The sequence below is a fragment of the Desmodus rotundus genome, chromosome 12, assembly GCF_022682495.2.
Source record: "Desmodus rotundus isolate HL8 chromosome 12, HLdesRot8A.1, whole genome shotgun sequence".
Classification (NCBI taxonomy): Eukaryota; Metazoa; Chordata; class Mammalia; order Chiroptera; family Phyllostomidae; genus Desmodus; species Desmodus rotundus.
This window is the reverse complement of record NC_071398.1, coordinates 46,802,205-46,815,695: the sequence shown is the minus strand read 5'-3', so window position 1 is coordinate 46,815,695 and position 13,491 is coordinate 46,802,205.

Below are 13,491 nucleotides of genomic sequence, written 5' to 3'. Positions count from 1 at the left end.
CTCTTACACACTGATGCAAACTCACACACAAGCACACAGCAGTCACTTATGCGCTCTAACAGCACGCTCACACAGACTCATAGATATTCCCACACTCCTGCAAGTCTCACACTCATACACATGCGCATACACACAGTCGCAGACCCGGCTGGGGGATGTGTGTAGCCCTGACGGGGTGAGGGGTGCGGGGGGGCAGTAGGGGAAGTGTAGAAGGGACCTGGGACCCTGAGCATCGCCTAAGACTCCTAACTCAGGAAGGAAGAGAGGAGGAGCAGCGTCGGGTGGCTGAGAGTTGCATTTGGAGCCAGCGGCATCCTGCAAAAATACGTGCCATCGTCTGCTGATGGGCCCTGGAAATATCGAGGGGAACGCTTTGTAAAGCATATGATTGTCTAACCACTATGCTGTACACCTGAGACTAATATTGGATGTAAACTGTAGGTGAAAAAAAAGTTTTAAAAATTTTTTAAAGAGAAAGAGAGCCAGAAAGTGTAAGTTATAGACCTAAGGACTCAGAGTGAAACCTCTAGAAATGGTTGCGGTGAGAAGCGAGGGGCCAAGAAAATGACCAGAGGGGCCAGGACTACCACCCTGCAGTTAGGGCAGCCCTCAGGAGCAGCTCCAACTGAGTCTTAACTCCTGTGAACCTGAACTAGGCAGGTGGGGGAGGGGAGCGAAATCATAGAGGGAATTTGGAGCCTGTGTCTGGACCCCGCCAGGTGAGGTGAAGACGAGAACCTGGCTCCCTTTTCAAATATCTATCATTGTTTCTTGTTAAATATAAACCAGTGTTGGCCCTGGCCAGGTAGCTCAGTTCGTTAGAGTGTCTTCCAATACTGTGCTCCTGGCTGGTGTGGCTCAGTGGATTGAGTGTTGCCCTGTGAACCAAAGGGTTGCCAGTTCGATTCCCCATCAGGACACATGCCTGGGTTGCAGATCAGGTCCCCAGTAGGGGGCATGTAAGAGGCAACTACACATTGATGTTTCTCTCCTCTTTCTCCCTCACTTACCCTCTCTAAAAGTTAATTAATTATTTTTTTTTAAAGGCCAAAGTGCTGGGTCAAAGTCCTAATGTTAACGTTGTCGTCTGTGAAATGACAAGAATCACAGCCCAGTCTCGTGGGGTCATTTCAAAGAGAATGGAATATAATATCCAACCAAGCTTTGTAATTTGGACTTGGGTTACAGAGAAATCATCGAGAAATCACTCTGCCCAAACCCAGGTCCGGGGGAGTAGACAAAGAGTGAAATTGCTCAACGTCACAATCAGACATTTGTGCTGATTTTTTAATAGCTTTTTTTTTTTTTAAACAATGCACCTTAAGAAAGAAGCCAGAGAAAGCTTCAGGGCTGTACCATGTGCCTACAGTGATAACAATTACAAGTCATCACTGGCTTTCACAGTTGGTCATTGTTTGATGACTTATGCAACTGACTACATGATGTTTCCCAGACTTTGCAACCAACTCACGCATCAGGGCGTCTCTTTTAACACTTAATTTTTAATTGTGCTAAATAAGCATATACCATAAAATGTACGATTTTACCCATCTTTGCGTGTGCTGTTCAGCGGTGTTAAGTACACTGACATTGTTGCACAACCGACCTCCAGAACTATTTCATCCTGCAAAATTAAAACTCTGTACTCGTTCAACATTAAATCCCCATTCCCCTTCCCCCAGCCCCTGGTGCCCACCATTCTGTTTCCCATCCCTGTGGATTTGACTATTTTTATTTTTATTTTTTAAAGATTTTGTTTATTTATTTTTAGAGAGAGAGGAAGGGAAGGAGAAAGAGAGGGAGAGAAAAATCAATGTGTGGTTACCTCTCGAACGCCCCCTACTGGGGACCTGGCCCACAACCCAGGCATGTGCCCTGACTGGGAATCGAACTGGCCACCCTTTGGTTCACAGGCTGGTGCTCAATCCACTGAGCCACACCAGCCAGGGCTGACTGTTTTTAAATAGCACATGTAGGTGGAATCATACAGTATTTGTCTTTTTGTGACTACCTTCTTTCACTTTGCATGATGTCCTCAAGGTTCATCCACATTGTAGCATGTGACAGAACCTTCTCTTTCTTAAGGCTGCATAACAATCCATTACCTCCATGTGCCACATTGTGGACACTTGGCTCATTTCCACCTTTTGGCTGTTGTGAATAATGCTGCTGTGAACTTGGGTGTGCAAATAACGTCTTCAAGACCCTACTTTCAATTCTATTGAATATATACCCATCAGTGGGATCAGGATGTCTTTATAAAAAAGTTATAAAAAAGGAAAATAAGCCGTCAAGTTTCATTAGTACCAAGTGTGCACTCTCTCCCTCTGTATCTCTCTCTCTCTCTCTCTCTCTCTCTCTCTCTCACTCTCACTCTGGAATCAGGCTGCCTCGGTTCAAATCCCATCTCTACCATTTACGCTCTGTGTGCCTTTGGACAAGTTACTTCACTCCTCTGCCCTCAGTTTTCCCACCTATAAATAGAATTATTGTCACAACCTATAACTTGCAGGCTTTTGTGAATGATAGTGAATACATATACAAAGTATCTTTTTAATGTTCACAGAAGGAATAAACAGTGGGTACAAGTGACAGCTCAATCTCAAGGACATTGTGCTGAGTGGTAAAACCCCTCATAGCAAAGAGCTACAGAGTGTGTGACCCCATTTGTACAACATTCTCAAAGTCAGGGCGTAAGGTTGGGGGAAGGGTGCGGTTGCTGTCATTCTTACTGAACAGCCCAAGAGAACTTTTTGTGGTAATGGTTGAGATGGGGGGGGGGAGAAGGATGAATGGCGAAATTAAAATCAGGTCATTAATCTGAACTAATAGCATTGTAACAGTGTCGGTTTTCTAGTTTTGGCAATGCACTGTGGTTGTGAAAGATGAAAGCCCGTAGCCTCACAACTGAGGGATGCTAAGGGCTACGTAAGTACCCAGTACTATGTTGCAACTTCTTGTGAGTCCAGAACTATTTCAAAAGAAAATGTTATATAAAAGTATCTCTGGTACATCAAAAGTGCTCCTGAAAAATGAGGTATCAGCACCTCGGTCTTCCTATGTGCATTTTTCATTCGATCTTATTGGCTCTATTTTCAGTGACCTTTTTCTGGCCCAAAGGAGTAACAGTGTCCCTTGGGTAGGGGCGGGGGTGGGGGGATGCCTCCCACTGACTTCTCCCAGACCGAAAGACTTGAGCAGTAAACAGCATTATGAATCATCTGTCATTTTCACGCGAGCCATTGTCTTATAACCTGTGCAATTATCTAAACAGTGTTTCACAAACCTGGAAACTCACCAGGCATTACAGGTCTCTGATGCTTATAACAGGAAAAAGAATTTTAAAGGATTCACCGAGTGTTCTGAACCCCAGGAGACACACTGCTGGACCAGGAGCCCAGCCTGGCAGCTAAACGCGAGAGAAAGACGAGAATGTGTCTTCACATTTGCTGTTCCTGTACAACAAAACCCTTGATGGTGATACAAGAAATATAGTGTAGTTGCTATGCTTTTAAGAAGGGATGAGGGCAGAAATTAGCACTCTGTACCTTTTTTGTTTATTTATTTTTAGAGAGAAGGGAAGGGAGGGAGAAAGGGAGAGAGAGAGATACATAAATGTGTGGTTGTTGCCTCTCATGTTGTACCAGGTGGAAATGATACTCATTCAAAAAACTAACTAGCAATGACGCGGTGCACACAAACTCTTGTGCAAACCTCACTGGGTTCAAACTTGGCTTTCTTCCTGCGTGGCCTTAGCAATGACTCTTAGCTTCTCTGTGCCTCATTTTTTCATCTGTGAGGTGGGGGCGACAAGAGCTCCTGTTTCATAAGATGTCGAGGAGATTAAATAGGTCGGCATTTGTGAGGCACGCAGACTCGTCTCTGGGACAAAGTAAGTGTAGTGTCGGATGGCGATGGGCATGCGTGACTATTATTGTCATTATTTGAGACTTATTTTGTGATCTCTTTATGTCCAAGTCTGTCCGTGTCCCTGTCTCCACTTTTTTCTCCACGGGGGTCAGGAACTCTTCTGCCCCTTGGGGCCAGGCAGGTAATGTAAATGAGTGGAGCAGACCAGGCGTGGACCATAGAGAATCACAGAATGCTTCCGGGGCGGGGGCCATGTGGAGCTTGCTGATGGCGGACTGTGTCCGTATGGGAATGCGGAGATGATGCTGAGTGATGTCCCATGCCGTGGCCTTTTCTAGGGCGGCTTCAACTGAACTCTTCTGAGTTCTTTCCGAGCTGGTGGCGAATATTTTTTGAGAGGGGAAGGGAGGGAGAAAGAGAGGGAAACATCAGTGTGTGGTTGCCTCTCACGCGCCCCCTACTGGCAACCTGGCCCCAAACTCAGGCATGTGCCCTGACTGGACTCAAACTGGGACCCTTTGGTTCACAGGCTGGTGCTCAATCCACTGAGCCACACCAGCCAGGGTAGGTGGCTGATATTTCTTAATGCCTAGAACACAGAGCCCAGAAGTAAGTCCATGCATATAAAGTCCATTGATCATTGGTAAGGACCGTTTCTTCAACAGTGTTGGGAAAACTGAATGCTCACATGCAAAAGAATGAAATTGAACAGTTATCTTACACCGTACACACACACACAAAAATCAACTCAAAAATAAATTAAAGACTTAAACAGAAGACCTGAAATCGTAAAACTACTGGAAGAAAACATGGAGCAGATGTTTTGTATCATTGGTCTTGGTGATGAGTTCTTTAGATATGACACTAAGAGCAACTCGATAGGAAAAAACCAATAATAACCTGGTACAAGAATGGGCAGACCACTTGAATAGACACTTCTCCAAATAAGACATGGAAATCATGAGCAGGTATATGGAAAAAATGCTCCACATCACTAATCAACAAGGAAATAGAAATCAAACCACGATAAGATGTCACCTCACACCTGTTGGGCTGGCTATTACCAAAAAAACCTAAACTGTAACAAGTACTGGTGAGGGTGTGGCAAAACTGGGACCCTCATTCACTGTTGCTGACAGCATAAAATGGTGCGCCCACTATGGGAAACAGAACAGCGGTTCCTCCGAAAATTAAAACGAGAGCCGCCCTGTGATCCAGCAACTCTACTTCTGGGTATTTACCCAGAAGAGTAGAAATCAGCATCTCCAAGAGACATTGCTTTCTATACCCATGTTCACCGCGGCATTACTCACAACGGCCAAGACGTGGACACCACCCGAGTGCCCATCGATGGGTGAATAGAGAAAGAATATTCATACCATGGGATGTCTTGCAGCCTTGACAAAGAAGAAAATCCTGCCTGGCTGGTGTGGCTCAGTGGGCTGAGCACTGGACTGAGAACCAAAAGGTCACTGGTTTGCTCCCCGGTCAGGGCACATGCCTGAGTTGCAGAGTAAGTCCCCTCACTGGGGATGTATAAGAGGCAATGGATTGAGGTTTCTCTTACATGTTGATGTTTCTCTCCCTCTCTTTCTCCATCCCTCTTTAAAAAATAAATTCTTAAAAAAAATCCTAAGAACTAGCTTCAAAAGATACAGAGCACCCAGACCTTCTGGCACCCCGGCTCCGGGAGATTTGCTGACCGTCAGCCGTGGAGTCAGGATGGTGTGAAGTCAGGAGGATGCGGAGCCAGGATGACTAAACCAGGATGATGCACACGGACGGTCACTCGCCTTATCGGAATGCAGTGTGCTCATTTCCACCTAGAGAACTTTGCAACCCCCTCCCTTGATCTCTTTGTTCTGTCTCCTTCTCTCCCTCCTCATAAACACCTCTACCTCCAGTGAGAGCTGGAGACAGGCTTTGAGACGTGTGTCCCCCATCTTCCAGGTGGCCAGTACCTGAAAATCAACCGCCTTGCTTTACGTCAGCACCTGCCTCTCAATATCGGCTTTGGTAGCGGCGGGCAGCAGGCCTGCATTCGGTTACAGGATACGGTGTTGACCTTGATATGGGTGTTTTGTCCTCACGGAAACACCCATGGTGTTTTGTGTTCAAGTGGAGGAGACAGGAAAAATGGACAAGCGAATCAGTAAATATGTCATATGATTTTGTGGTAGGTAAAATAATGCCCACCAGCAAAGAGGTCCTGGGAATATGTGATCTTGCTTGAAGACCTTGCAGGTGTGATTACTTAAAGATCCTGAGATGGGGTGATTATCCTGAATGATCCAGTGGGTCCCATGAATCCATGAGGGTCCTTAGAAGATAGAGGCAGCCCTGGTTGGCGTGGTTCAGTGGATTGAGTGCCGGACTGCCAACCTAGGGGTCGCCGGTTCAATTCCCAGTCACGGCACACGCCTGGGTTGCAGGCCAGGTCCCCAGTACTGGGGTGCATGTGAGGCAACCATACATTGATGTTTCTCTCCCTGTCTTTCTCCCTCCCTTCCCCTCTCTAAAATCAAATAAGTAAATAAATATTTTTGTAAAAAAAGAAGAGAGAAGCAAGGCTGTCAGAGTTAGACAAGACAACGTGAACTTGGAAGCAGAGGGTGCGGGTGACGCAATTGCTGGCTGTGATGATGGACAGTGAGAATGACGGTAACAGTGTAGTTGCCACAGAACTCACTTGTCCCCTCTGGCCCTCGGCTCCTTCACCATCGCACTGGGCCTGCTCAGTCTTGAGGCCCACAGGCAGCTGGATGATCGAGTCCAGCCTCATCACAAAGCACCCAGAGTACAATAAACCTGCTGTGGCCAACAACCACACGCTCATCACACTGAAAACACCAGCGACTCACTCTGTCACCACGCGGCACGTCAGCATCACCAGCATCGTCTCCCAGTACCCAGCACCACGTCTGGCTGGGGTCAGCTGGGGGACGGTGAGCTTAGGGATGTGGGTGTGCCTGCCTCCGCTGAGGGTTTCCTGCCCACCCCGAGGGGCTGATCCGGAGCTCTGCGTTCCAGGCAGACACCTGGATGGTGTCTGAGGAGGTCTGCGATGCCATCCATGCCCCCAGACCACCACCCCAGCAAGTTCTGAAACAAAATGAGACACCGGAATAAAGAGAAGCAAAGAAAGAAACAGAAATAAGCACAGGGAGACACAGGGAGTCAGAAACACATACACAAAAATACACCAACAGAGACAGACTCAAAGATGAAAGGCAAAGAGAAATAGGGGGGAAAAAAAAAAGATTACACAAAGAGATGCAGAGCCCTGGCTGTTGTGCAATCCAGCAGTGGATTGAGTGCTGAGTGCCGGCCCACAAACCAAAGGGTCACAGGTTCGAGTCCCAGTCTGGGCACATGCCTGGGTTGCAGGTCACATCCCCAGTAGAGGGTGCACGAGAGGCAACCACACATTGATGTTTCCCTCTCTCCTTCCTTTCCCCTCTCTCTAAAAATAAATAAAATCTTTCTTAGAAAGAGAGAGAGGGATGCAGAGAGGCACACAGATTCTAGAAGCCACTGAAATAGAAAAATGAGACACAAACAGAACAACAAAACCAAGAAAACCCGCCTGTTAGGACCCAGGGAGTAGCATTAGCTGTAGCCAGGGCTCGATGGGTGTGTTGCTATCTTTCCTTTCTTTCTTTCTTTTTTCCCTCTTTGTCTCTCAGTCTTGTTTGGTTGCTTTCTGATATCACATCTAAGTCCACCTCTCTGTGTTTTGGAGTCTCTTTCTCTCTCCAACAACAGGGTGACTCTGGCAGACCCTTGATCTGTAACGAGGTGTCTTCAGTGCCTCCCATCTTTTGGAAAAGACTCCTGCGGCCAGGTGAATGTGCCAGGCATCTACACCAGCCTCTGCAAGTTCACTGGTTGGATACGGAAAACCATCCAGGACTCTGAGCCATGTGACAGAACCCCCAAGTGTATGCCGTTGAAGGAACTGAAGAATTTGAGTTCCCAGCCCCCTCCTCCCTCAACCCCAGGAATCCAATCCTACCAAGTCTTTCTTGTGCACAGTGCCCCCTAGTGGCACAATGTTGACTCAGCCTTACTAGTGGTAGAAAAAGTTGATCTTTCACCTTTTTTGTCCCTTCCCCCAAAGCCCAGAAATAAAGTCTAGGAGAAGCACTGACTCTGTTCGAACTGGACTCTTGACTTCCGTTCCTATTCAAAGGATTCCAGCAAATAGCTTCTTCTCCTTGGGCCTCAGTCTCCGCATCTGGGAAATGGAAGTCTTGACCACAGCGTCCCGAAGGAAAGAGACACACCTGGGAGAAAGGAGAAACCGCTTCTGTGGATGCTGCCCAATTTCTGAGAAGTCAGGTGAGCAAATGGCAAATGAGTGGCATTTTCTTGCTTGGTTTATTCAGCTTTAGCTGGCTTATTTCCATTTTGTCTTCTTAAATGCATTTGAAAAATGTTTCATTAGGATCTGCCTCAGGATGCGGCTGCTGTAGCTAAAGACAGGTGGGAAGAATTTTGGAGAGGGCTGTTCTGGGAGAAAGATGTGGAGACCCAGGGGCAGAGACAGAGGAGACTGAGGACAGAGTCTGGAGTTTTTTGAGCCTGGGGATCCTTGAAACTCTCCCCTGTCTTTTACTAAACCGGCAGTGCCCCAAAGAGCAAGCCCTCCCAGACACTACTTTGCAGGCTGGTGACAGGGCCCCCAAAAGGGGGCAGCCTGCCTGAGGGAGCAGTGATGCTGTAAGAAAACTGACTCTGGGGCTGATCTCGAGGTCAGAGGTCAGTCGTGAACAGCCTGGAACCTCTGCTCTGAGCTGAGACCCTCACGCAGGTTAGGGTGCTTCCTGGGCAGGGGAACCCCGGTCTCTGGAAGAAAAAGAGGTGAAAATCTAGGCTTTTGGTACTAGCACTAGGCATAAAAATTAGCAAACACCAAAGAAGAAAAGCCAGGCTGCCTCAAAGTGAGCAGAATAAACAACAGATTTAGGGCTTTGAGGGTGGTAGACGTTAGAACTGTGATATTCAAAATATACAGCAGCTTATGCCGGAAGTGTTTAAAGAAAGAGATTCAAATGACTCATTCAACCAAATGTATCAAGTTGGATTTCTTTGCATCTTGACTTAAATCATCCAAATGAGCCCTGGCTGGCGTGGCTCAGTGGATTGAGCGCCGGCCGGCAAACCAAAGGGTCACTGGTTCAATTCTCAGTCAGGGCACGTGCCTGGGTTACGGGCCAGGTCCCCAGTAGGGGCGTGTGAGAGACAACCACACATTGATGTTTCTCTCCCTCTCCTTCTCTCTCCCTTCCTCTCTCTCTAAAAATAAATAAATAAAATCTTAAAAGGAAAATAAATCGTCCAAATGAAAAAAAGAGAGAGAGAGAGATAATTGTGGACGTTTGAACAAATTTGACTTATAGTTAACAAGATACTTTCGGAAATAAACAGAAAATTTGACATAAAGAACAAATGTAACCTCTAGAAATTAAGAATATACTTGTGAGATGTTTTTAAATGATCTATTAAAAAGTTACAGAGCAAATTGGACAAAGCTGAAGAAAGTCTCCATAAAATGCAAGGTACATTAGAAGAAATCATTCAGATGTATGGAGACAAAAGTACAGAAAATAGAAAAAAGGTGTTAAAATATTTGGACAACAAAATGAGAGGGTATAGGAAAAATGAACATTACCCAGAGGGAAGAATAGAGAGAAGAGAAGGGAAATAATGTTTAAAAAAGAGAATAAAACTATTGAAAATGGAAATGTAGGAAATCCTTTTTCTTTAAGAGAGGGGAAGGGAGAGTGAGAGAAACATCAATGTGTGGTTGCCTCTCACACGCCCCTTACTGGGCACCTGCTCCGCAACCCAGGCACATGCCCTGACTGGGAATCAAGCCAGCGACCCTTTGGTTCACAGGCCTGCGCTCAATCCACTGAGCCACACCAGCCAGGGCAAAATGTAGGGAGTCTTAAGGCACTCTCTTCAAGGTAATAAAAAATAACCTTGCCCAGATACACCACAGAGAATCTTCAGAGATCCTAAAACAAAGAGGAAATATTTTTTACAAGTAAGAAAGGATAAACTATGAGTAAAGAAGAAATGATTAGAAAGAGAGCAGAATTCTCAACCACAATAATGAAGCCAGAAGGCAAAAAACAAAAGTGAGATTATATATTTATTCTGTTGCAAAAATATAACTGGCAACCTAAAATTCTGCACTTAGTAAAAATACCTCGCAAGAGTGAGGTTGAGCCCTGGCTGGGTGGCTCAGTCGGTTGGAGCGTCGTGGTCCCGTACACCAAAAGGTTGCAGGTTCCATCCCTAGTCTGCCCTTTCCGGGAGCTTATGGGAGGCACCGATCAATGTTTCTCTCTCTCTGTCCCTCCTCCTTTCCCCCTCTCTAAAAATCAAAAAACATCCTCAGGTGAGAATTTTAAAAGAGAAAGGGAACTAAAATCCTAGAAAATGATAGCTTGGCAGCCAGGAGGAGGGTAGTCCATGTATTCTCAGGTCCTGAATTGCTTTGAGAGGCAGGAGGGCACTAAAATATTCTTTTATTTCAGAATTTGTTAAGATAAAGGTGCATAATAAGTTGTCAAAGGTGATCACCAAGGAATAGAATGGGGGTATATGAATTCCAAACAAGGAGAAATGAAGTAAAGGAAGTGGGGGGAAACCACAAAAATCAAATAATCCAAAAAGATAAGAAGTATAGAAAAAGCAGAACAAACAGTAATTCGAAAGCATGATAATATTATGCATAATACCAAGCACATCAATAATCACAGTAGCTCTGGCTGGTGTGGCTCAGTGGATTGAGCACAAGCCTGCAAACCAAAGAGTCACCAGTTCATTTCCCTGTCAGGGCACATGCCTGGGTTGCAGGCCAGGCCACCAGGGGGCGCCCAAGAGGCAACCACACACTAATGTTTCTCTTTCTTCCTCCCTTCCCCTCTGTAAAAATAAATAAATAAAATCTTTTTTAAAAAATCACAATACATGCAAATGGCTAAACTCAGATCAGAATTTAAAAGGCTTTTATATGCTCTTTATAAGAGACGCACCAAAAGCTCATGAAAAAGTTGAGAGCAAAAGATAAAAAAACATTTTCTAAAAAATATTACCCCTAAGAAAGGCAGTATCACTGTATCAATATCAGTCAAATAGGTATTAGTACTAAATCCATTACTAGAGTGGGTCCTTACAAAGAATTTAAAAAATTATAACCAATTCTAAACTTGAATATTCCTGTTAAAATAGCTTCATAATACTTAATATAAAAATTGGTAAGATGTCCTGAACGGTCGCTCAGTTGGTTGGAGCGCTGCCCTGGACACCAAAAAGTTGCAGGTTCTATCCTCGGTCAGGGCGCAAATCTAGGTTTCCTGTGTGATCCTCAGTGCTGGAAGCAATCGGTGATGTTTTTCTCTCACATCAGTGTTTCTGCCTCTCTCTCTCTGCATAAACACATTCCCTGGTGAGGACTTAAAAAACAGTCAGTAGCACTACAGAAAGAAATGAACCAACTGACCCGTGAAAGTTTGCCCCGTGAGATTTCAACGATTCTCATAAAAACAACGTGGCATTGAGACAGAATAGCAAGAACCTAGCAACCTTCCTGGTTTTCTTTTTGGGCTGGGGAAACTGAGACAAGGAAGTGAAACAAGCCCAAACAGTCGGAGCAACTTACAGGCAGCGGGTGAATCACAAGACTTTATCACCCCTAACCAAGGACACTTTGAAAGCCAATGGTTTATACCTCTGCTCTCTGACCAGAGGATACATAGCTTTGGGGCCTTACACCACAGATGTCCCCGGAAGAGAGGAAAGAGAGATAACAGCGGAACAAGGGGAGGAGCTTGGGAAGAAGCAGGGTGACTCCCTGTTGGCACCCCCTCCCCTTACACCCAAGAGAAAGGGCACAGCTGCGCTCGCCCTAGAAATCCCCCCCGCCCAAATATCCATGTTTCCCCTATACAAACTGGCTTCTGAAAGCTCAAGGAAAGGTGAATGTTAGCATTTTTACCTCCCATCTTCTCAGATTGCTCACCTCTGAGATTAATAAAAGCGCCATTACAATCCAATCCCTGTCTCTGCTTTTTGGCTGAGTAGCGACAGGCAGCGGGAGCCCCAGGCTCGGCTGCCCTCTGCCTTCAGCATCACGCAGTCTACATTCTCCAGCCCCGACTGCAGGACGATGAAAATTTGATTAGTCCGTCGACACGGTACCCACACACACAGAAGTTAAAAACCCAACAAAAATAAAATAAGTAAAAAAACAAACAAACAAACCACTTGTCTAAAGAATGCATGATGAAAATGAAATCATGATGAGGAAAAAATGGATGAAGCTTTCAAAATGGAAATTTTGACATCCTGAGGAGTGAACGACAAATAAAAATGTTACATATCAAAGTGCGTGGACAGCAGCAGATTTATAGCTTTAAATGATTGTGTTTGAGAAGAAGACTGGGTGGACATTAACGGGGGACTCAAAAGTTGGAGAATTTAAGTTTAAGGTAATAGTGAATAAGCCTAGTGGTGAATGCGTGGGAAAAGCTATTGTTCCAGGAACTGTGAGCAAGGCCCACCCTGACTCCAGGAGACCACAGGTCATTGACCTTTGTGCTCCAGAAGAGACCAGAAGCAGTCAAGGCGGTATCCCAGCCACTGTGTTCCAGGGACAGACAGTTCACCGCCAAGGACACAGATAAAGAAAATCACCTAGGACACAGGACAGAGCAAGCAGGACACAGATAAAGAAAATAACCAGTCACCGGATGAAAGAATGTTAGGAAAATGCCGGATTGCAGTTTTTATCTGATTAACCTTTTCCCTTGAATTCCAAAGCCCTTACCTACAATTTTGCCCTCTTGTAAAAAAAAAAGAAAAAGGCTGGCTCGAAAAGAAAGGGAAGATGGTCTGTTAGGGAACAAACCCGCCATCTTCTCAGATCGCTGGCCTTCTGAATAAAGCGCCCATAAAGATTCAGTCCCCGTCTCGGCTTATTGACTCTGATAGGTGACAGGCAGCATGAATGCCAGCTTTTCCAGTTCAAACAGAAGCAAACTAAATCATTACATTAAAAAACAGCAGAATAACCCTTTTAAAAAAAGATGTGGGGCGACCTCCAAAAATGGAGAAAGCAGTGTTAGCTGGAGGTGAGGACAGCCTGGGGCTCTGGGTCGGAAGTCACTCTCCAAGTGACTGTCCCCACCCTGCACTCTGGGCACCCTCATGGGGTCTAGGAGGTGGGTCGGGCTCTGCTGGGCCCCCTCATGTCCTCCTCCTACAACCCCTCCCCGGTGCTGGACCTACAACTGGACTCCAGTCCCATGAGGTCCTGAGAGGCGAGGTGCAAAGTGTCACCAGTGAGTATGGATGGTACATCCCAAAAGGCTTCCGTAACTTTCCCAATTTGTACGGACAGAAGTGTGGGGGGAGATAGGCATGTGGATCGACATTAACAATGTAAACGGCAGAACAAACACGGAGTTGCGTCGGGACAAATGCGTTGGTTAGGGTCCACTGGCAGAGATTCTGTAGGTAGCCTTGCAGACTGAGAAGTTAGAGGGTCTCTAGCAGTGTGTTTGTCTGGTGGGCTGAACTGTGAGCCCGGAGGTGTTCTTCACTAAG